This window comes from Diceros bicornis, chromosome X (assembly GCF_020826845.1).
Source record: "Diceros bicornis minor isolate mBicDic1 chromosome X, mDicBic1.mat.cur, whole genome shotgun sequence".
Lineage (NCBI taxonomy): Eukaryota > Metazoa > Chordata > Mammalia > Perissodactyla > Rhinocerotidae > Diceros > Diceros bicornis.
Genome location: NC_080781.1, coordinates 18283693 through 18308588, shown reverse-complemented (window position 1 = coordinate 18308588; position 24896 = coordinate 18283693). Strand labels below are relative to the sequence as shown.

At 41.4% G+C, this 24896-nt stretch overlaps 1 non-coding gene and 1 pseudogene across 1 annotated transcript; both read right to left on the bottom strand.

Moving 5' to 3' along the window:
• Nucleotides 1-233: 233 nt before the first annotated feature.
• LOC131400709 (cytohesin-1-like) lies at nucleotides 234-24132 on the bottom strand (annotated as a pseudogene).
• On the bottom strand, nucleotides 6862-6968 carry LOC131401512 (U6 spliceosomal RNA). The gene has a single exon (XR_009217711.1). It is a non-coding gene; the product is annotated as a U6 spliceosomal RNA (small nuclear RNA).
• Nucleotides 24133-24896: the final 764 nt, after the last annotated feature.

The window sequence follows — 24896 nt, the reverse complement described above, 5'->3', positions numbered from 1 at the left end:
CACTTCCCCCAGACCGTCCCCCAAGCCAAGCCCCTCTTATTTCCTGGCCAAGTCAAGAAAATAAAATGCTAGGATCCACCCTGTGGTCTAAAAGTGCTGCCGCCTTTTTCTTAACTCTTCAAATGCTACAGTTAAACCCATTAGAATTATTATTACCATTATCATTAGCGAGGGTCTGCTTTGCATTTCAGGACCGAATGGAAAGCTCTTAGGTATTCAAATTACCTACGTTTTCACGCCAGATGAGAATGGGGGAAAGCGAGTGCGAGGATAACGCTGTTAATGTTGATTTGGGAAATGACAGATTCTAGAGTTGCTCCTCCATCACTGATGCCTGTGTTCCTGACAGTGAACCTTTCCGCTGTGGGTTTATCTTTGACTTGGGGGTGTTCAACAAGATGTGGCAAAGGAGAGAACATCAGAGTCTGTGCACTAAAGCCCTCCTTTATTACACTGACAGTATCACTGTGCAAATGCCTCCATCATCCCACCAGTCTTCTCGGCCTGCGGAAGCTCCACAGGGATTGCTGAACGGGCTGGAGAAAGGTTAGAGCAGTGAACTCATGTACCTCCACGAAAGCGGGAAGAACCTAGACCATGAATTCCTCTCTCCTGCAGGCAGTCCCTAGTGGCGGTTTTATTGAGTCCTTCACCTTTCTACAAGAACTGGGGCATGTCTTCCCAAATGTGCTTCCACTGACCATGCTGTTAAGAACTGGATCCCCTTTTTAGCACCTGCATTAGGCCACCTGTTTGTTACTCTGCGTGTTCCTTTCTTCTGTGGAGCCCAGTTCTGAATTTCGTTAGCTATTCTGCTCTCTCAGCCTTCAGTCTCTATACTTCAGCCTGCAGCTCCTGCTTTCTTCCTGGGACGTTCTCCAATTCTTGCCATTCCTCAAGAGTCAGGTCACTGGGAACGCAGTTGTCCTCCTCCGCCACGTTGCAGGGACAGTAGGGCTCCACAGGTCTCAAGTGTGACTCTCCATGCTCAGCAGCAGGGTGGGCCTCTCGGGCATGTAACCTGTGCAGTGGCACAGGGTCTCACACTGAAGGGCCCTGCACTTGGTTTAATACTGTGTTGCTGTCTCGAAATTCTTAATTTTTGAACAGACGGACCCATGTTTTCGTTTGGCAACGGGCCTGCAAATTACGTAGCCAGTCCTGTCCTGCACCTTGTGTCCTGTAGGGCAGGTGACCTGGAGGCAACAACCACTGCTCACCTTGGGCTCCGGCTCCTGCTTTGGCTCAGGCTTGAAACCCCATCCCCAGCGCTAGTGCCTCACCTTCCTTCTGCAAGGTGCTAAAGAGACAGAGATGAAAATCCTTGAGATGCTTTGCCATTAACTAATCAGGTAGCCATAACAAAAGTGGAGTTGAACAAAAGTGCTTCATGATGTTAGTACATCATCAGAGATGAATGGGCCTCAATGTGGAACCGACATTGTAGGGGTAATTCTAGCAGTTATTGTAAGGATGTCCTTAATGCGTGTATTACCTAGCAATGACACAAGATTATTAAAGGTAGGACATGGACAGGAATTGAGGGCTATGAGTACCTATTCAGATTCTAGAACGTGTTCTCATTGCCTGGATCTTATAATGTGGGCCTCTGGCTTCAAGGCCTGTTACAGGATGAATAATCATTATGTTTGTGGGAATTGCTTGTGTTTCATTTGACCAGTGTATCCTGTGCAGCTGTTGTCACATCAGAGAATTCAGCGGTTCATCCTGCAACAAAAAGGCAGGAGAGGCTTACCCAACTACAGCCTGCATTCTGGGAACAGCCTCCTAATCAACAAAATCTTGGTGATGGTAAAAATGTGGATGTCATAGATTAATGTCCTCTGGCCTGACCGCGTCTGCTCTTGGCCAAAAGAGAGGCCTGCGACAGAGAAGCAGCTCCTGCCATCTGGAGTCTGGCTGGGCACTCTCCTGTTGAACACAGACAATTCCCCAGAACACCAACATCAGACAAGGCCACTCTGTGACGAGGATGGGACAAGACAAAGACAAGACCGTTCTGTAATCAGGTCTGAACTCAGAACACGTGAACCTTGTGCAAACCACAAACGTCACCAAACACCCCCCAGTCCTGGCTGAGATGAGTGACTGCTGCTTCTTTACCAACCACAGCCTCTGTCTAGTCTTCCCTGCTTCTCAAGGAGATTTACTGAGACACCCAATCACGGAGTTCCCCCTGCTTTCCGACAGCATCCAATCCAGAGCAACGCCCGGCTGCCTTAAAGGCTCCCCAAGGGGCCGGCCCCGTGGCGGAGCGGTTAAGTGCGCGTGCTCCGCTGCGGGCGGCCTGGGTTCGGATCCCAGGCACACACCGACGCACCGCTTGTCAGGCTATGCTGTGGCGGCGTCCCACATAAAGTGGAGGAAGATGGGCGCAGATGGTAGCCCAGGGCCAGTCTTCCTCGGCAAAAAGAGGAGGATTGGCATCGATGTTAGCTCAGGGCTGATCTTCCTCACAAAAAAAAAAAAAAAAAAACGCTCCCCAAGAGCCCCCTCCACAGGCCTCAGTCCTCTGTGTGGTCCTTTCTGACACCCTCTTGCTGCCATGCCCACTGTTCCCCAGGGTGTGCGTTCTCCCTCCCTACAAGGAGAAGAAACCTGCTTGTTCCACTCTAGGTGTGTTCCTGGGGGGGTGTGGCTAGAGGGCAGTGACAATAGCAACAATATGATGAAGTCAAGGCTTAGAGTGAAAAACTGTAGGTGACCCTCTTAGCAAAATGCTACTTAGTGTTACATTCTTACTCTTATCCAAAACTCCCGTTCGCATGGGCCCACCTGCTTATCTGCAGTCAGGCCAACTGAGACATCTGCAGCAGAGCTTTTATAAACTCTGCAGGAAGAGCCACACTGTCTGTCCTGCACAGTTAGCAACAGTAACTACTCACCGGGAAGAAGGAAGTCGAAAACAGAAAAGAGCTCTCTGTTAAAAAGGAGAAGGGGCGGGGGGAAGCAGGGTGCTAACTGGAAACCTACCCGGCCTGTAAGAACCCAGAGGCTGCTGTCCCAAACCTTCCTTGTGAAGAGAGGTGGGGGCGTGGTGGGGGCTGGCAGCCCTTAGCAGCTGCACCTGCCATCAAAGCCAGCAGCCTTTGTTTTGTTTTTTGCTTTTTCATCAGTTCACTTGGGACCCTTGGAGACATTCCTCCTCCCTGCCCTCTGTGTGCAGCTGTGGTGAAGTCACTTCCTCTCAACAAAACTTGGCCTTAGCTATTAGGGTTAGAACGGCTGACAGAAATCTGGATGGCTCCCCCACCATTTTTCAGATGAATGTGAGCCTTACCCAGCTAGTTAAACATGATTTCAATTTCTGATTAAAAAGAGTGTGTAACCGAGAGGGGCCTGGAGTCTTCGACACAGTGATTCTCAACTTGGGCTGCACATTGGAATCATCTGGGGAGCTTTAAAACCTACTGCTGCTGCCTGGGGCCCCACCCAGGTGCAGCCCTGGCATTGGGATTGTTAAAAAAATAAAAACCCAGGAGATTCCAATGTAAAGCCAAGCGTGCCATTGCCAAATCAAAAAGCAGTGTGAACTGCAACAGATACAACTCCACACCCACGAGGATGGCTCTAATATAAGTAAATAAATAAATTTTAAGAGCCAGAAAATAACAAGTGTTGGTGAGAAAGGAGAAATTGCTGGTGGGAATGTAAAATGGTGCAGCCGCTGTGGAAAACAATTTGGCGGTTCCTCAAAAAGTTAAACATGCAGTTACCATATGACCCAGCAATCCCACTCTTGGGTATGTACCCAAGAGAATGGAAAACAGGTGTTCAAACAAAAACCTGTACATGCATGTTTGTAGCACCACTATTTACAAACGCCAAAAGGTGGAAACAACCAAATTTCCATCAATAGATGAATGCATAAATAAAATATTATTCACCTATAAAAAGGAATGAAGTACTGATGCATGCTACAATATAGATGAACCTCAAAAACATTATGCTAAGTGAAAGAAGCCAGTCACAAAAGGACAAATACCCTATGATTCCATTTGAAAGGTCCAGAATAGGTAAATCCATAGAGATAGAAATCGAGTTTGTGGTTGCCACGGGCTGGGGGGAGAGGGGAAGTGACTGCTTAATAGGTATGGGGTTTTTTGGGGGGTGATAAACATGTCTTGGGATGAGATACAGGCAGTGGTTCCCCAATATTGTAAATGTACTAAATGCCAGTGAGTTTTTCACTGGAAAATGGCTAATTCTATGTTATATAAATTTTACCTCAATTGAAAAAAAAAAAAAAAAGACTTGTAGCCAAACCAAGTTTACAAGGTAAAGCTGTATAGAAATTTTTAAGTGAACTTCATCACCTGAAAGCAAATTTTGAGTAAATGCTTGATGGGATGGAGTTGAAGTGAGATGTTGGCAAAAAAAGAGCAAAATTGAAGGCTGCTGGGAAACCAGCCTCATGGTTGTGGTTTTCCCAGAGAAGAGCATTCTACAGCCTCAAATGCTAACTTATTTCATCCTTACAGTAGCCCTAACACGTAGGTGCAATTATCCCCATCTTAGAAACTAGTTACCTGAGGCACAAAGAGGTTACGTAGCTAGAAAGTGGTAGAGGCAGGACTCAAACCTAGGCAGGTGGTTTCAAAGTCCGGCTGTTACCCCTTCATGGTGCTGCCTCTGATTGCCCTGCCTATCGTCTCCAATGGTCCCCACTTTTCTTACAACTCCCGAAAGCCAAAGTGTGTGAGCCCGCCCGCCTCCCATCAGGAAGTGGTTGGAGAGGGGGTTCTGCCTCCCTCCTCTCTGGAGCTATTGCCTATCTCCACCAAACAATTTCTGGGGTGAATTCCTGCCCCACCTCTTACTAGCTCTGTGGCAGTGGACAGGTTCATCAACCTCTCTGGGCCTCCTTCCCCTCTCTGTAAAATGGAGTTAATAATAGTACCCACCTCCTAGAGTTGTCAGGATTAAATGAATAAACATATGACAAGCACGGAGGGCAGCGTCTGACACGTGACCAATATTTAATAAATGGTAGGTAGCTACGATGATGAGGACATTGGTATTGTTATTAAGGCACCCCCTACACTATGCCTTCAGGACTCCTGACTTCTCACCCTTGTGCACCCAGTGCTTGGCATGGTGCCTGGCACACAGTAGGCGCTCAGTGTCTGTGTCTTTTGAAATGAACTGAGGAATAAAACATCATGCTTGACACCCCAAAGTGGACCTCAAGCAGAGACCAAGTTCTCTGGGATCAGGAGTTTCGGAAGGGAAGTGAGGGCAACAGCCAACTTATGGGACTTCCCCATTCTGTTCCCCATCATTTGACTCATATGCCTGACCCCCAGGGTGCCGGGCAGTCCACAGCCCATTCAGAAGCCCCAGAAGCCCCTCTCTGGATGCTTATTTAAGAAAAGTAAATGACAAAGTAGGTTTTACTTGAGACATTTCAAGCCAGCACCCTGAGTGCCTGTCATAATCCTCACTCGTGTCCCTGCTGACCCTTTTAGAAGGAGCATGGAGAACACAAAAGGATGAGAAGTCAGTTCCTGCTGTTACCCTGCAGCCCCTTTCCTGCCCCCCTCCACTGCAGACTCGCGGTGCCCTGAGATGTGTCCCCACACCCGCAGAAGTTTCCTCCAGTTTGAGAAAGCCTGACTTAGAGGGGAGATTGGCAGCCTGAGGCTTTGTCACTCAGCCCTGAGAAGACACACAGGGCCAGCCTTTCTTAAGAGAACCTCCAGGGGCCAGCCCTGTGGCATAGCGGTTAGGTGCGTGCATTCAGCTGCTGGTGGCCCGGGTTCGGATCCCAGGCGCGTGCTGACACACCACTTGTCAGGCCATGCTGAGGCCGCGTCCCACATAAGGTGGAGGAAGATGGGCACGGATGTTAGCCCAGGGCCAGTCTTCCTCGGCAAAAAGAGGAGGATTGGCATGGATGTTAGCTCAGGGCTGATCTTCCTCACAAAAAAAAAGAACCTCCGCTTGAGACTCCCTCTACAAAGCCTTCACTTCTCCATGTGACATGCCATCCAAGCTGCCCCACTTCCTCATTTCCTCTCACTTCCAGCAAAGAATGGCGCCTTCGGGGGAGGGGAGGCCTAACTGTTGAAATGCATTACCTAAGCGCCTATGCCCAAATAATGACACAGTCAAAATTTTTACCAAAGGAAATCATAGAGCGTGTTTTGGTCCAAAAAGTAGTGCCTGGGCTTCTCGTCTGAATGCAGCATTTACTACTGCTATACTTGAAGACTGGCTACATTCTGAATTGTTAGTGCCAGTTAAATGTGTATTTTTCTGTAAGACTGATTCCTTACTTCCTTGGTCTCTGGAGAGGCAGTTTGGTGTAATGGTTAGGATCAGGGCCTTTTGTCGGCTGGCTTGGTCCTAATCTTAATTCTTCCATTTGCTTGCAGGTAACCTTTGGCAAACGATCTAATCTTTTTTTTTAAATTATTTTATTGAGGTCGTATTGGTTTATAACGTATAATTTCAGATGTACATTATTCTATATTGGTTTCTGTATAGACTGCATCATGTTCACCACCAATAGTCTAGTTTTTATCCATCACCATACATAGGTGCCCTTTTACCCCGTCCGCCCTCCCCCTTCTGGTTACCTCCCCTCTGGTAACCACTAATCTGTTCTCTTTGTCCACGTGTTTATCTTCCACATATGAGTGAAATGATACAGTGCTTGTCTTTCTCTGTCTGGCTTATTTCGCTTCACATAATACCCTCAAGTTCCATCCATGTTGTTGCAAATGGCACGATTTTGTCTTTTTTTACAGCTTAGTAGTATTCCATTGTGTATATATATATACCACATCTTCTTTATCCATTCATCAGTTGATGGGCACTTGGGTTGCTTCTACATCTGAAAATATGGAATACTTCAAGAATTTGTGTGTCATCCTTGTGCAGGGGCCATGCTAATCTTCTCTGTAGCATTCTAATTTTAGTGTATGTGCTGCAGAAGTGAGCACTGATCTAATCTTTCTGAGTCCAGGTTTCTTCATCAGTGAAGGAGGTATCATTACAGCACCTCTTTCACACAATTGTTCTGAGGATTAAATAAGTTAATAGAAGTATAGCACTTAGTGCCTGGCATGTAGAAAGCCTCACAGAAGGATTAGTTATTATTATTAAGGAGTTGACTGATGTTTAACTAGTAGTTTCCTTTGCCCCAGTCCAAATAGTAGGTACCTGGCAGTTTATAGGGCAACTCCCATTTCCCTACAGTAGAGCTCAAAGATTTCCAAAGCCCACAGAGGGTCCACTTATCTTAAAGTGTATTTGATACAACTCAACAATCAGAGGTAGTCCTGGAAGCCGAGTGCAGTGGGATTGGATGTGAGCCGCCATTTTGTAGAGGAGCAGCGCCATGCCCTTTTACCTGCCGGACCCTTGGGTCTTTGTCCTCACCTAGAATACCCTCCTTTCTCCCGTGGAAAAGCCTACACAGGAGCATTCAAGGCCCAGCCCAGGCAGAGCTGCTCATTCGTTCGCTTGCTCACCTGTGTTCACACAGCAAAGTGGTCAGCTCTCCAGTGAAGAACTTTCTGCAGCATGCTAGCACCCTTCAAACTTGACCTGCGTTTCTCTCTCACCAACACTCCTGCCTTAATGGGACTAAGGTCCAGTAAGTTTGAGGGATTAGCCCAAGGTCAGGTGCTTGTTGATTGAAGGCTCAGGAACCAGGACCCTGGTGCCCCAGTTCCCAGGCCAGGGCTCTTTTCTTTAAACTACATTGTCCTTATATTCAACTTCCATTAGTGAATGTCTACTATGGGCCACAGTATTTGTAAAGTACCATGAGTTCTTTACATATGTGGTTTCCAATCCTCCCAACTCAGCAAGGTTTATTCCCTATTTAAATACGTAGACACCGAGGCCAAGTGACCTGCTCAAGGCCACACGCCAGTCTGTGGCAGAGTGAGGCTTGGAGCATGGGTCAGTCTGATCCAAAGTCAGGAGATTTTCTAGTCTAGCATGTTGCTGCTCAGTACTGGAAATGAGAGCAGAAAAAAGCACTGAATCGTTCTTTTAAAACACACTCATTATACATGCAGACAATTGTTGTTTTAAGGAAAGAGTAGAAGAAAAAGAGAGATCACCTTTTGGCATGCAAAGGCAAAACAATAAATATTCTTTTTTCCTCTTCCTGGATCCCACTGCAGCTTCTTCAAAGCAAGTGTATTTATGCATGTTGACACAGCTCTTATTTTAAAATCTTCTTTGGCTCAGATTTCAGCTTCTTCCCCTTGGCACAACCAGTCCCATGACTCCCCTCTGTCAGGCTCTGAGAAGCTGCCTAAAATCATTATGCAGCAGTTACGGTTAAGATCCACACTGCAAACGATAGTTGACTCCTCCCCACGAAGCCATAGAGTTCTTCTGGTTTTATAGTACATTGCCTGGCATGTCACCAAGTTAATCATAAAGGTCTTCCACTTTAAGGATATATTAATATCAGTATTTTAACAATATGTTCATTGTGTCAGGAACTTCGCCCTTTTAATAATCTTAAATCACATTTTTGTCAAACTTATTTATAAATATATTGTTTTCTCATTTTTGTCTGAAATAGATAGATTTTGTTTCCATCTAAGTATACCTGTTGACATTAAAACTCCACAAGTAAAAATGAACATATATTATTTTAAACTTGCTTCCTTAAAAAACACCAGGTTGTTGCACTTTGGTTATTTGCAATTCATCAAAAATAATTTAGAAACTTCTCGTTATCATGCTTGTGCAAATGAGAAAATTTTACTGCAATGCAAGATGCCTGCCAAATGGGAAAAAGAAACTAAAAGAAGGTTCTGTTGCTGTTACAAAGCAATGGTAAGATCTCCAGTTGGGCCAAACAACATCACGTGCTTCCTGCTGTGATGCACTGAGAAGAACCAACATCCCTTATGTGGTCTTCTGGCCAAAAATGCACAGCCTGAATCTAATCATGAAGAAACATCAGACCACCTCCAACTAAGGGACCTTCCGCAAAATGAATGGCCAAGATTCTTCAAAAAATGTCGAGGTCAAGAAATACAAAGAAAAGCTGAGGAACTGTTCCAATGAGAAGAAACTAAGGAGATATGACAACTAAATGACAAGGTGTGATTCTGGCTTGGATCCTGGACCAGAAAAGAAAAATAGCCATAGGAGACATTATTGGGACAACTGACAAAAGTGTAACAAGGACTGTGGATTAAACAATACCTTTGTATCAATGTTAAGTTTCCTGACTTTGATCAGTGTACTGTGGTTGCATAAGACAATGTCCTTGTTCTTAGGAGTTACACCCTGAAGCGTTTTGGGTAAAGGGGCATGATGTCTCCAACGCGTTCATGATTTGGAAAAAAAATAATATATGAATGTATAAGTAAAAATAGAGAGTCTGATAAAGCAAATGGGGCAAAATGTCAACAATGGTTGAATCTGGGTAAAGGGTATACAAGAGTTCCTTGTAAAACAAATAAATAAATAAGGGACTGGCCCTGTGGCCTAGTGGTTAAGTTCGGCGTGCTCCACTTGGGGAGCCCGGGTTCGGTTTCTGGCTTGGACCTACACCACTCGTCAGCAGCCATGCTGTGGTGATGACCCACATACAAAATAGGGGAAGATGGGCACAGATGTTAGCTCAGGGTGAATCTTCCTCAACAAAAAGGGGAAGATTGGCAACAGATGTTAGCTCAGGGCTAGTCTTCCTCACCAAAATAAATAAATAAATAGATAAATAAATAAAAATAAAAAGAGTTCCTTATACTCTTTTTGCCACTTTTCCGTGCGTGCATTTAAAATGATACCAAAATTGGGGGGCTGGCCCCGTGGCTTAGCGGTTAAGTGCACGCACTCCACTACTGGCGACCCCGGTTCGGATCTCGGGCGCGCACTGATTTACCGCTTGTCCGGCCATGCTGAGGCCGCGTCCCACGTACAGCAACTAGCAGGATGTGCAACTACGACATACAACTATCTACTGGGGCTTGGGGAGGGTGGGGGGGGAAGGAGGAGGATTGGCAATGGATGTTAGCTCAGGGCCAGTCTTCCTCAGCAAAAAGAGGAGGATTGGCATGGATGTTAGCTCAGGGCTCATCTTCCTCACAAAATAATAAATAAATAAATAAAATAAAATAATGCCAAAATGAAAAGTTATCAAAAACAGTGAATGTATAGAAAATATAAGAATGTTAAAAAGAAGAAAAAAAAAAAGCAATGCTCCTGAAGTGTATATGACACAGCAGTGTCTCAGACATGTTTAAATCTCTTGGTGACAGGCAAGCTTGACTTAAGGGAAACAGTCTGCCTTTTAAAGTGCAGGGTTGAGGAAAACAGGAAGGTCGCCTTTTTGATACTTTCAGCTCATTGTTCACAGACTTAATAAAACACCCCAGGAGGTTCATGCCTCCTCCAGCCCTACTACTCTCTACCAGGCCTCTAGGTCACAGCTCACCTTCACTGACAACTTCGACACCTGTGTGACCTCAGTTCAATGCCTGCCTCATCCTAGGTGGAGTTTTGGCTTCTCTGTGGAAGACTGAGCCAATGTTCCATCTCAGTTCCTTGATTTCCAGTGGTGCTGGATACTTGGGGCCAGGCGGGGGGTCAGAGGAGGAGGCAGTTTCGTGTAAAGGCCATGGACTACTCAGAATGTGTGTGCTGTGCCCGTACTTTGATCATATCCCTGGACCACCCTACTTCCTCCTCACTTTATCACTCACTTCATTTCCCTTCTCTCTCCATGGTTGGTTATCACATCCTCAACCTCTCAAGCCCCCGTCCTTTGTTCCTGAAAACTCCCAACCTTGAATCAATCCAGCCTTTTGCCTCCTCCTGTCCTTCCCACTTTTGCTCAGGATAACGGGAAAAACCTCACATTGGTGCTGACTGGTATACATACACACACACACACACACACACTCTCTCTCTCTCTCTCTCTCTCTCTCTCTCTCTCTCTCTCTCTCTCTCTCTATATATATATATATATATATATATGTTTTTTTTTTTCTTCCCCAGCATGACTAGGCTTTCACCCCATTTGGCAATCTTTGTTCATCTTTTCCTGGTTCTTTTATTACTTGATCTTTCTTCGTTGTTTTGCATTGTTGAAAACTCCTTTTCCCGTTGCTTCCATGACATCACTATCTTTGGGTTCCCTCTACTTCTTTGACTTGATAGCTCCTTCACAAACTTCTTCATGGGTTCCTCTCTCTCTGTTTTCTCTCTAAATGTTGAACTTCTGCAGGGTTCCATTCTTGGCGTGTCTTCTCTCCTTGCCGTGTAGCAATGGTTCTCAAACCTGGCTGCATATTAGAATCACCTGGGAAGCTTTAAAAACTCGTCGTGCCTGGGTTCTATCCCTGATTTTATTGGTTGGTGATGTGACCTGGGCATTGGGGTTTTTCAATCCCTCCAAGTGATTGTAAGATGCAAGCAAGGTGGAGAACTTCTTTCTCCAGGTGATCTTTTCTATGCCTACAATTTTAGCCACCTATATATAGAAGATTCATAAATCTCCATCCCTGGCTCCCACCTCTTCCCCTGAATATTGGTTATATTCACCCCCTGCAGAGGCAAAGTCAAATGACCAAACTGAACTCTTTACCTTCCTCCCCGATGTGATCTCTCTCATGTAATCTCAAACTTGAGATATTTACACATTAGTATATAGTGAATAAAAACAGACTCTGTACCACCATCCACTGAGCTGACCACATTAGAAACTTCAGACCCATTCTTGACTCTTTCCCTTCACTTTCCACATTCCACCAATCACCAAACCTTTCTTAAATCCATCTCATCATTTCTCCCATCCCCTATCTCCCATTGTCTAAATTCAGACCTTTAATCTTTCTATCCTGCACAGTAATAACTGGCTTCTGCAATTCGTGCTCCACCGGCTTCAATAGTTATCTTTCCAAAATACGAATCTAGTGATGCAACAACCCCCTTGCTAAAACTCTTCCATGGCTGCAAATGGCCTACAGAACAAAGATCAAATGCTACATATGGCTTAAAGACTTCTCACAATCTGGCCTTAGCCTTCCTTTTCTCGCTCATTTCCTATTACTCCTCCGAAGACACAGGGCCTAAACCTGCTAAATTACTGCTAGTCTCAGACACATCGTGCTCCTTCATGAGCCAATAATGGTAAGAAAAATTATCCAAAATTTGGGAATACGATTGCTTACCAAATAAGAAAAAGATTATTCCATGCTGTTTCAATGTCATGCTGGAGAATTGTCAAATAGGTGTGACTACGTTACTTGATGCAGAGCAGCACTGTCCAATGGAGCCATGCAGGCAATTTTAAAGATTTTATTTATTTATTTATTTTCCCCCCAAAGCCCCAGTAGATAGTTGTATGTCATAGCTGCACATCCTTCTAGTTGCTGTATGTGGGACACGGCTTCAGCATGGCCGGAGAAGCGGTGCGTCGGTGTGCGCCCAGGATCTGAACCCAGGCTGCCAGCAGCGGAGCACACACACTTAACCGCTAAGCCACGGGGCCGGCCCTATGCAGGCAATTTTAAATTTTCCAGTAGGCACATTAAAAAAAGAAGGAAAAAGAAACTGGAGAAATTAAAGTTAATAATGCATATTATTTTACCCAATATATCCAAAATATTATCCTTTCAATATGCAAAAAATTATTAACAAGATATTTTAGATTCTGTTTTTTATCCTTAGTCTTTGAAATCCAGTGTGAATTTTACCCTTACAGCGCATCTTTGGACACTACATTTTCATAAGGAGTGTTTAATCTGTTTTTAGATTTCATAAAATTTATAGTTGGAAGAAAGTTCACATACCCAAGTTGTTTTAACATACCTGAAAATTTTCCAGTAACTGAATTGAGTACCAAAAATCATTTTCCTTTAATATTTATACCCACATTGACAAAACTAATTAATTTTTTAGAAGAATTGCTTTGACTTTGAAGCAAAATCATGTCAGTTTCAAAACCACATCTGACCAAATTAATTCACTAATTTGTGTCAACTCAGTACTTTTCTTGTGTGTGTGTGAGGAAGATTAGCCCTGAGCTAGCATCTGTTGCCAATCCTCCTCTTTTTGCTTGAGAAAGATTGGCTCTGGGATAACATCCGTGCCCATCTTCCTCTACTTTATCTGTGGGATGCCGCCACAGCATGGCTTGATAAGTGGTGTGTAGGTCTGTGCCCGGGATCCAAAACTGTGAATCGCAGGCTGCCGAAGCAGAGCTAGAGAACTTAACCACTACGCCACTGGGCCGGCCCCTCAACTCAGTATCCTTACCGTTAAATTCAAAGGGGTATTGTGCTATTTGAGAAGCAATTCTAAATGTATTAATATAAACGAAGCATTCTTCAAAATTTTCTTACAGTTTTTATAGCCAATTTACATAATGCTGTTTATTACAATTAAAATCTGCATACTGATTCATGTTAGAAAACTATATAAAATCATTATTATTGATTTGAATCATGAAAAGTTTCAATTTCCACATAAATTCTTCTACCTGTCTAGCTAAATGACAAATAAGCTTTTCTTTCCCTTGGAGCTTCAAATTCATCTTGTTCGTTTGCGGTGTGATATCTGTGAGAAAATATGTAAATCACATTGCCTTTTTTTTTTGATTAATGAATATTTGGCAAGCATCCCTTTTGTTTCAAGAAAATCTTGAGCTGGAGTTAACAGCACAGTAAAACATTGTAAAACTCTTTGTGGCTCAACCAACGAGCATTGGCAACAAACACCAGATCATTAAATTCATTGTCTACTTCTTTCAACGGTTCCATAAACTGTGATGAGTCACAGCATTTGCACGTATAAGCTGAACAGTTTTAACAACCGTATCCATGATGCTTTTCATGGAGTCAGTTTCAGAGAAATGAGGACAAATATTTTCAGTGTGTATCATACAGTGATATGAAGTCACCAGGAAAACATCAGCCTCTTGTTTTAAAATTGTAACAAATCCAGAATTTTGACCTGACATCTGGAGCACCATCCTTTGTAATATATTTTTTTCATGTCTAACTGAAGTTCTTTGACAGATGTAAAAAACTGAAAAATATCTATGCCATAGTTTTTTAGGCTATGAATTGGCATTTCTTTGCAAATATGGCAGTCCTCTGAGACAAAACAAACCCGAAGTATTAATTAGACAATCACATGAATCATCTAAAGCTAAAGAAAAGTACTTGCAATTTTTCCAATTTTGAATCAATCTTGGATCCCGTTAAATAGGTCTTGTATTCTTCAGGCAATTACTTTGTGGTTTTATTGAAGATCTTTCATTTTTTGTAAAATATCAATTTTAGTCTTTTCCTTATAATTCTTAAACAAAATTTCCATAACTAAAATAATCACTTCTTTTACTATTGCCATCTAAAACTGGTTTTCTTTTACATGCAAGAACCCAAGCCATTATAAAGCTGGCCAAAGTTACAAGTTCAGAGCCTGTTATCGTTTTTTAGACAATTTTCATTGGACATTCAATTTTGAATGCATGCAACTAATTGTATTGATTCTCTTTGTTCTCATCAAATTCACTCTGTATTTGCTGAAAATGTCCCTTAATATTGTCCACTTTATTATCTTTAAACAATTTTTTCACAACAAATTACTTTTTTGTTTTGGTCTGCTGCAGCAAATTACATGAAATTTATAACATTCTTTCTTCCAATCTCTTTGTTTTATTCCTCTTGTGGTATAGTGCTGGTATCTACATCTCCACTCACTTCTGCCTCATAGTGAACCTTGATTTTAAATGAAAAAGTTAGTCCATACTTATTTATCTTTTATTTAAAAAAAGTTTAATTGTAATATAATTTAAAGTATAAGAAGTATTTCAATTTACTTACCAGTTATGATTCGTATACGTATCACTGTAAATGATGCTATCTGCGTAAAATACACAGACACATTTCAATGTTAAATTGGTGCATAGAAAAAAATAACTTGAATTGACTCAATCTCTTGACACTAACTAGAGTGATGATGTGTTTGTGTCGTACTGGAGGCGACTCACGTACTCAACACACAATACAGTACAGCAATATCTATGAGATGCGACAAGGTGAAATGTAGTCCTACCTAAACAATAAAGTTGAATTTAATGGAAAAATGTTTTACACTGCTTCAGTTTTAAAATAAAATTAAAATTGAGTAAGATTAAATCAAATTAAAACTTCAATTTCTCAGTTGCACTAGCCTTTCAGGCGCTCAGTAGCCGCATGTGGTTAGTGGCTGCCATAGTGGATAGTGCAGGTCTAGAGAAACCACTTTAACTTACTAAGTACTATTGATTGGGGCCCACACTCTGTGAAGTTACACATTTACATGTTAACTTATAGAAAAGATTGATAAGATTGTGAGTGATTTTTTTTTGTCCAGTAGAATTGCAGATGATTTCTGCCTGGTAAAAATGATAATGCTAGTAGTTGCATTTGTATCTAAATTTATAGTTTAGTGAGCAATTGTACTCCAACATTTTCTCTTTCCATATAGTGCTGCCCTTAAATTTGATATCATAGCAGAATATTTGATGATGTAGAAAGATATTAACAAATTATTGTTAAGTGAGAAAGAGCAGGTCACAAAAGAAAATATACAGATTGGTCCTATTTTTGTGCATATATATAATTTTTTTTTTTTTTTTGCTGAGGAAGATTCACCCTGAGCTAACATCTGTTGCCAAACTTCCTCTATTTTTTATGTGGGCTGCCACCACAGCATGGCCACTGACGAGTGGTGTGGGTTCTCGCCCAGGAACCAAATCTGGGTTGCCAAAGCAGAGTGCGCCAAACTTAACCACTAGGCCACTGGGGCCAGCCCTCGTATATTTTTAAGTATATATTTTCTAGAAGAATAGGAAGGATATAAACAAACGTGTTTACCTTTACCTATGGGTGGACTTATGCATAATTTTAAGATATTTTTCTTTTTGTGACTGTCTCCATTTTTAAACTACAGTTTACACTAAGAAAAATCTCCTAAAAGGATTTTATAATTTTAATTCAGGTTAACTGCAGGAGGCCTTTTCTTACCCCCTCTTCTCTGTTCCTATAAAACCCAGTGCACTACCCTGAAACAGTTTAGCAACACTGGTAATCCCAGGTACTTGGCAGCTAATTCAAGTACTACTTTTAAAAAATGATCGGCTGGGGGCCGGCCCCGGCCCCGTGGCTTAGCGGTTAAGTACTCGTGCTCCGCTGCTGGCGGCCCGGGTTCGGATCCCGGGCACGCACCGACACACCGCTTCTCCGGCCATGCTGAGGCCACATCCCACATACAGCAACTAGAAGGATGTGCAGCTATGACACACTATCTACTGGGGCTTTGGGGAGAGAAAGGGGAAAAAAAAGGAGGAGGATTGGCAATAGATGTTAGCTCAGGGCCGGTCTTCTTCAGCAAAAAGAGGAGGATTAGCATGGATGTCAGCTCAGGGCTGATCTTCCTCACAAATAAATAAATAAAATAAAAATTGATGATGATGGTGATGATGTTGATAAATATGTATACAAGACTGTGGAGTCCTGTACCTGAAATAATCACTCTTTTCTATAACTAAGCTGCGTGCTTTCAGCTGCTTAGTGAGATGCTGTGCTTTTTTTGCACTTCCCTGTGAATAATACTTTGAGCCTAAATTGTGAATAAATTGACAATGTCTTCTAAATACAACAAGAACAACAAACCCAGTGTATATTTCTATCAGTGCCTACCCCCACCCCCAAGTTTTGTAATTCTTTGTTTATATTTCTCTCTTTTCCTCTAGCCTCTGAGCCCTTGAAGCTGGGGCTGTGTTTTATTAACCTCTGTGACTGAATGCCTAGGAGAATTCCTAGCATATAACAGGAGAGTGGCCATGCTATAAATCTGTGAGGAATCAATGAAAGAATGGGAATCCCCAGGTATTCATTTATTCATGTGTGTACACACTCACCCCTACTCTGTGCCATCCTAGGCACTGAGGATGTAACCATGAACATCTATAAGTTTGGAATATAAAAGGACTATGATTTAATTACTTGAATATGATCAAATAATATATTTAAAAGCCAAAATTAAAAGACATGGAACCAAGAAGGCAACATAGACCCAACTAGTTTTGTACAGTGAAACGTTCATCCTAACTAGAAAACAATTGCATTACTATGAAAGCCAGAAGCAGTGTCCTTAATAGACTTCTTTCTCAGCAGGCACCCGATCTTAACTCCATTTGAAAAGCTTGAAATAAAAAGACTGCTCTTGGCTTTTTTTCTTTCTCCAAATCTCGTGATTTGGGATCAGAATCACAAGTTGGCAAACCTACACAGAGTTTGTAGCATTCTGTTTTAAGCAGACTCTGTTGAACTACAAGTAGAATCAAGTGTTTTCATCACAGCTGGATTTTCACCTCCTCTGCCAGCTGTGGAGCCCACTTGCCGGTAATTAGTCAATAGGTGTTCGCCTTCTAGCTGCATTCCTATGGCATTAAGGCAGGTATTTCCACAGAGAAAAATGTAACTCTGAAATAGGCTCCCTTGATTGTTACTGTTATGGTGGTCTTAAGTTCATCTAGCAAGAGTTACTAAGGAAAGGGCCGGCACCCTGGCTTAGCAGTTAAGTGTGCGCGCTCCGCTACTGGCTGACCGAGTTCGGATCCCGGGCGCGCACCGACGCACCGCTTCTCCGGCCATGCTGAGGCCGCGTTCCACATACAGCAACTAGAAGGATGTGCAACTATGACATACAACTATCTACTGGGGCTTTGAGGGGGGGAAAAAAAAGGAGGATTGGCAATAGATGTTAGCTCAGAGCCCGTCTTCCTCAGCAAAAAGAGGAGGATTAGCACGGATGTTAGCTCAGGGCTGATCTTCCTCACAAAAAAAAACAAACAAAGAGTTACTAAGGAAAGAAGACGGGACACCCCACAGATTATTTACTAATTATAATGGAGTGATCTGGTAGACAAGACCTTAACCAAAGGATCCAACTTTTCATCACTGATAATGGGACAAATTGACATCATGTTCCTTGTGATGTGATGCCATGCTGTCTGGGTTATCCACAGCTGCATGATAAACCATCCCAGAATTTAGTGACTTAAAATAACAATTGAGGGGACCTTAAAATTGAATACAAACAGAAACAAATGAACTAAAACATTTTTCAAATAAATAACATAATCCCCTTGGGGAAGGGGCATTAAGCCAAGTAACTTTGATACACAGAATTTGGACCACATGCCCTCAGGCTAAAGAGAAAAAGAACTCTAAACAAATATTGAACTCTGGTAAGAAAGCTTTGTTTGCACAGGCATGAGTTTGCAATTCTGAAACTTTCTATGCATTCTAGGATTAATTAAATAAGTAAATATATTGTGAATAATGGGATCCAGGTTTTTCATGTTGGAGAAGGTAGTTACAGTTATGGAAAGGGGGAGGAATAGATTGAACACTGCTGCGTTGGATTGGAACCAGAGGTATCACATTTGATATAGAGAGAGCTAGATACAGAAATGGATATAGATATGTGTGAGTGTTTACATGTATTCAATACGTATGTGTGTGCATGTATAAATGCACACGTGTATATGTACGTATATTCATCTATTGCCCAGTTCTGTCTGCTGAGAGGGTCTAGAAGTAATGACACCCCAGTAACGATGAACATACCCAGGACCCAGATCTTGGTTTCTGAATAACATTCTCCACTAAAAGGAAGCAGAGATCCTTGGAGAAATGGCTGATTTTAGGACTGGAGCAAGGAAATACAAGATGAGCCTGGATCATCTTGTGCTAAAAAGGAAGGGAGCCCTCAAGAAATGATGGGGACATGTTAAAATGTCAAGAAGCCAGCTTGAAGAACTCCCATTGGCCACATCTGGAACAATTTGAGCATAAAAGTAAATAATAACATTAAAGGTTATAATTGATCGAATAAAGTAAGAATCCACAAGTCCATATTTTTTTTTTTTGTGAGGAAGATCAGCCCTGAGCTAACATCTGCGCTAATCCTCCTCTTTTGCTGAGGAAGACTGGCCCTGAGCTAACATCTATTGCCAATCCTCCTCCTTTTTTTTTGTTTCTCTTTTTCTCCCCAAAGCCCCAGTAGATAGTTGTATGTCATAGTTGCACATCCTTTTAGTTGCTGTATGTGGGACGCCGCCTCAGCATGGCCGGAGAAGCGGTGCGTTGCTGTGCGCCCGGGATCCGAGCCCCGGGCCTCCAGTAGAGGAGCACGCGCACTTAACCACTAAGCCACGGGGCCGGCCCCGACGAGTCCACATTTAAATGAATGAACAAACAAGTAAATAAATAAGAAGAGAAAGATCTTCCTTACAGTAGAAAGCCAAATAATAAATGTAGAAGGAATGATGGAACTATAAAAATCACCATTTTGCCCCTATCATGGTAATAATTGATTCAGGCAAGAATCATCATTGCTTGCTAAAACCAGTAGGTGAAAGTTTGGATAGTAACAAGATATTTACAGAGTATCAAAGTATCTCTCCAGAAGACATTTATTAATTACAAAGTGGAAAGCAGTAACTTTACAGTTACTGGCAGATACCATGTTAACCAAACCATCAAAGTTAACATTGTCCACAATGGGTCTAATTGATAGGATGTGCCTCCTGGTATAATGCACTTAGAAGAACTCAGCATCGCTTCTGCAAGAGCCTGCTCAAAATGCATGATCTGAATCTAATCGTGAGGAACATCAGACAAACAGTGAATGAAGGACAATCTACAAAATAACTGGCCTGCACCCTTTGAAAAATGTCAGTGTCGTGAAATACAAAGGAAGACTCAGAAAGTCTTCTTTCATTGAAGTCTTTCTTCTAAGATTAAAGGAGACTAAGGAAACATGATAACTGAAAGCAACACATATCTTGGAATTTTTTTGGTTTTTGTTTTTTGCTATAAAAGACATTATTGGGGGGCTGGCCCAGTGTTGTAATGGTTAAATTCACATGCTCCGTTTCAGCGGCCCGGGGTTCCCAGGTTTGGATCCCTGGCGTGGACCTACACACTGCTTATCAAGCCATGCTGTGGCGGCATCCCACATATAAAGTAGAGGATGATGGGCACGGATGTTAGCCCAGGACCAATCTTCCTCAGCAAAAAGAGGAGGATTGGCAACAGATGTTAGCTCAGGGCTAATCTTCTTCACAAAAAAAAAAAACAGAAAAAGACATTACTGGGACAATTGGTGAAATCTTAATCAGGTATATAGATCAGGCCATAGTATTGTATCAATGTTAATTAACTCTTTTAAAATTGTATGTGGAGGGCTGGCCCTGTGGCTTAGTGGTTAAGTGCGCGCACTCCACTGCTGGCGACCCGGGTTCGGATCTCGGGCGCGCACCGACACACTGCTTCTCCGGCCATGCTGAGGCCGTGTCCCACATACAGCAACTAGAAAGATGTGCAACTACGACATACAACTATTTACGGGAGCTTTGGGGGGAAAATAAATAAATAAAAATCTTAAAAAAAAAAAAACATTATAAAATTGTATGTGGTTACGTAAGAAAATTTCTTATTTTTAGGAAATACGAACTGAAATATTTAAGGGTAAAAGAGCATTATACTACTACTTACTCTTAAACAGTTCAGAAGAAAACTAGGAAGAGAGATACAGATAGAGATAGATAGATAGATGATAGAGATTGAGAGGAGAAATAAAGCAAATATAGTGAAGTATTAACATTTGGGGGTTCTGGATATCTAGGAATTCATTGTACTATTCCTGAAGCTTTTCTGTAAGCCTAAAATTATGTCAATAAATTTTTAAAAATATGTTATCACTTCTTGTTGTTTTATAAGTTGACTGGGCTCAGCTGAGCAGGTCTTGCTTAGGGTCTCCTATGGAAGAGTCCTGGGTTGCGAGAAAAATAGCTGTAAAGGACATCTGGGGGAAATGTGAATGTGATCTGTACACTAGATCACATTGTTGCATTAATGTTAAATTTCTTGGATATGATAATAATATTATGACTTTGGAGGAGGAGATCCCTATTCTCAAGAGATACAGGCTAAAGTATTGTATTTCAGGATAAAATATCATAATGTCTGCAACTTATTTTCAAATGATTTAGCAAAAATAACAAAAATAAACTTACATGTGTGTGTATGTGTGTGTGTGTGCGCGCGTGTGTGTGTATTTGGAGAGAGAGAGAAGCAAGTGTGGTAAAATAATTGTCAATCTTGGTGAATGGTCTAGGGCATTTATTGTACTATTCTTTCAACTTTTCTGTAGTTTTGAAATTTTTCAAAATAAAGAGTTGGAGATAAAAGAACATTTCTTGAAAACATTTGCTCCCTCTAATACTGTACTTATTTATATGATCCACACATACATCACAGAATCTTAGAATTTGAGAGTCCTCAGAGTTCATCCAGTCCAATGTTTATCAAACTATGGGTTGCAACTCAATCCTTGATCATAAATAGCAGGTCACTGGCCAACATTTCTTCGAATGGAATGGCATAGAACAAAACTATCAATGGGCCGCACCACTTATTAAGAGAAGTCTGTTTGGGGACACTTCTGTTTGAATCACATGTATGTGTATGAATGCATGCGTGTGATGAGTTCCAATGAAAAAAATATTTCTCACCGTGAGTTGTGCTCAAGACCCCTGGACAATATCAGTTCAAGTCAAGGCTAGGCATTCTGTTCTTTAATAGAGCATTTTTGAATACTTTTTAAATAATATTATTATTATTTTATTGTTAGTATTGTTATTGTTCAAATGCCCAAAATTTCAGAGATGTAATTAAATGCGTTTTAGTATAGCACATGAGTGGAGTGGCACAAGAATTAAATACTCAAGAAGTTGACTGTAGTATATTTAATAATCTAATACATGATAAAGGAGGCATCATAAATAAATGGTAACGACATGAATTCAATAAGTTGTTTTGCCATATTTAGTCAATTATCTCATTTAAAAAATATTTTCGAGCCTTACTCCACACGCTACAAAATGTACATTTTTTAAAAAGTCAGATTAAAAATAACCAGAACACAATTCAGGTGAATTTGTATCCCAAACCTATACATAGTCACATTATTCTCTTTTCTTATATTGAGATATAATTGGCATATAACATTATATTACTTTCATTTCAGGTGTACAACATAACGATTCAATATTTGTATATATTGCTTGGATATTTATTGTTGCCATTTATTCAAAAATGAATTGTGTCATGCTTCTGGTTCTTAGTACACTGGCAGGATAATTTATTGAGATACTAATTTGAGTTTAGTTTTTATTTTATTATTATTTTTTTTATTGAGGTCATCTTGGCTTATACCATTGTGTAAATTTCAGGTGTGCATTATTGTATTTCAGTTTCTGTATAGACTGCATCGTGCTTACCACCAATAGTCTAGTTTTTATCTGTCACCATACACAGGTGCCCTTTTACCACTTTTACCCTCCCCCCACCTCCTCCCCTCTGGTAACCACCAACCTGTTCTCCTTATCTGTGTGTTCGTTTATCTTCCACATATGAGTGAAATCATATGGTGTTTGTCTTTCTCTGTCTGGCTTAGTTTGCTTAGCATAATACCCTCAAGGTCCATCCGTGTTGTCGCAAACAGTTTTTATATCTCCCCTCCGCAACGGCCTTTGTACCAAGCAGTCCTTAGGTGCCAGGAATGCTGAGCAGAAAGCAGAAATGGTTTAAAAGTAACCTCCCTTTTCCAAATCCTTGTTTGTTTCTAAGCCCAAGCTCCTTGAGAGAAGTGTGCTGAATTGACGCCAATTGCATAGACTTCATCAATGGTTTTCTTTGAATTAATTTTATTTGAACTCATTTTACGTATTTCAAATAAAAGATTCCTCACCTTCAAAATGAAGAGATTGGGAATCTCAACCTGGAGTTTAGCAAATCAGTGAACTTGAAAGAGAAAAACATTTCCTCTTCAGTTTCACTGATCTCTAGCAAAAGTGTTTCCTTCAACCGTGAATATAAGTATCAAACCATAGTTGTATTAGCAGGACCTGTGACTTGTCACCAATAAAAATCACAAATATTTTCACATCACATGACAGTTGTCGCAGATATCTTGAAATATTGTTTACTCTCATTGCCACGTCAAAAGCATGGTAGTTATTAGACTGGTGCTAGATTTTGTTACTTAATAGATTAAATGAAGGACCACATATACCACACATTTATAATTTGTAATACTTTGATGACCACATGTTCAATGTAATTGGTTTCCTTTGTATTCCTTTGTATGATGTTTTATGCATTCAAAAACATTATTCTGAGAAGCCAGACTGAAAGGCCCTGCGTCAAACAAACATTTAGAGCCCTTGGACTGGACATTCTCTGATTTTCAAAATCCACATTGGTGTGTACACAGGATCTCTCTTTATCCCTTGGGAAAATGACTCATAAGTGAGATAATTATCTCTGTGACAAGGTTACACTGACATTTTGAACATTCCATATCTGACTTGAAGTGCAACCTAATCCACAAGCTGAAACATACAAACCTTTAAATTCAACCTTCCAGACAAACCCTTCTATTAAAAATATTCTCTAATAATTTCACAGCAAAAAGTAGGAAAACAACATCAGAAACTGAACCAGAAAACCGTGTCTTACTCCCAGTTCTGCTGTCTGAGATTGGGAGAGTCATTTAACTTCTCTGAACCTCATCTCTAAACACATTTAGATGATATTTAAAATCTATAAGATCTCTTTTCAATTGTAAAATTCTATACAGTAGTCCCCCCTTATCTGGGGGTGATATGTTCCAAGACCCCAGTGGGTGCCTGAAGCTGTGGATGGTACTGAACCCTGTATAGACTACGTTCTTTCCTCTGCATACATCCCTATGGTCGAGTTTAATTTATAAATTAGGCACAGTAAGAGATGAACAGCAACAATAAAATAGAAGAATTATAACAATACACTTTAATAAAAGTTAGGTGAATGTAGTCTCTCTCTCTTTCAGTCCAAACCTATTCCTGAGTCTGTGTAACCGTCCCTTACTCGCAATAAAAGTCTTGGCGTCACGGGTTTCGGGGGGGGGGTCCCTTTTGCGGTCCTCGTATAGGCTCAATGCTTTCTGGAGCAACATGCTGCCGTCAGTGGGAACACGTTTTCCGTTTGTGTCTTCCGCCCACAGATTTAACGCCTTTTCCATCTTAACTGAGCACTTACCACGCACTGTGGCCGTAACTTTTGCAATTTGAGGTACGACAGCAAAACTAGCACGAATTTCTTTTGCCTCCTTCACAATTTCATGGATAAAAGATTCGTTCTTACCATAGATCTTAGTAACCTCAGCACATAGTTTTTTTCTTTCCTTAAATCGAGAACTTTCACCTCTTCACTTACAGGAAGCACTTGACGGCTTCTCTTTGGCATATCCAAATTGGATATTACTATCTCTTTGGCATCACTATTCTTGTGCTTGGGACCATTATTAAGTAAAATAAGGGTTACTTTAACACAAGCACTGTGATACCTTGATAGTCCATCTGATAACCAAGACGGCTACTAAGTAACTAACGGGTGGGCAGCATATACAGCGTGGATACTCTGGACAAAGATTGATTCATGTCCTGGGTGGGACAGAGCAGGACGGCACGAGATTTTATCGTGCTACTCAGAACGGTGTGCAATTTAAAATTTATTAATTGTTTATTTCTGGAGTTTTCCATTTGATATTTTCGGACCACAGTTGACTGCAGGTAACTGAAACCACAGAAAGAGAAATTGCAGGTAAGGCAGGGATTACTGTATTTCTGAAATTTTCTGCTTTTCAGCTGGGTGTATTCTTTGGGATTCAGTTCTTAGTACTCTATCTTTAATTAATTCATTCACTTATCAAATATTGAAGTGGGAATAACTGGGCAACGAAGCCAGAGGATACTGGAAAAATTTTCCAATGAGTAATATTTAAGG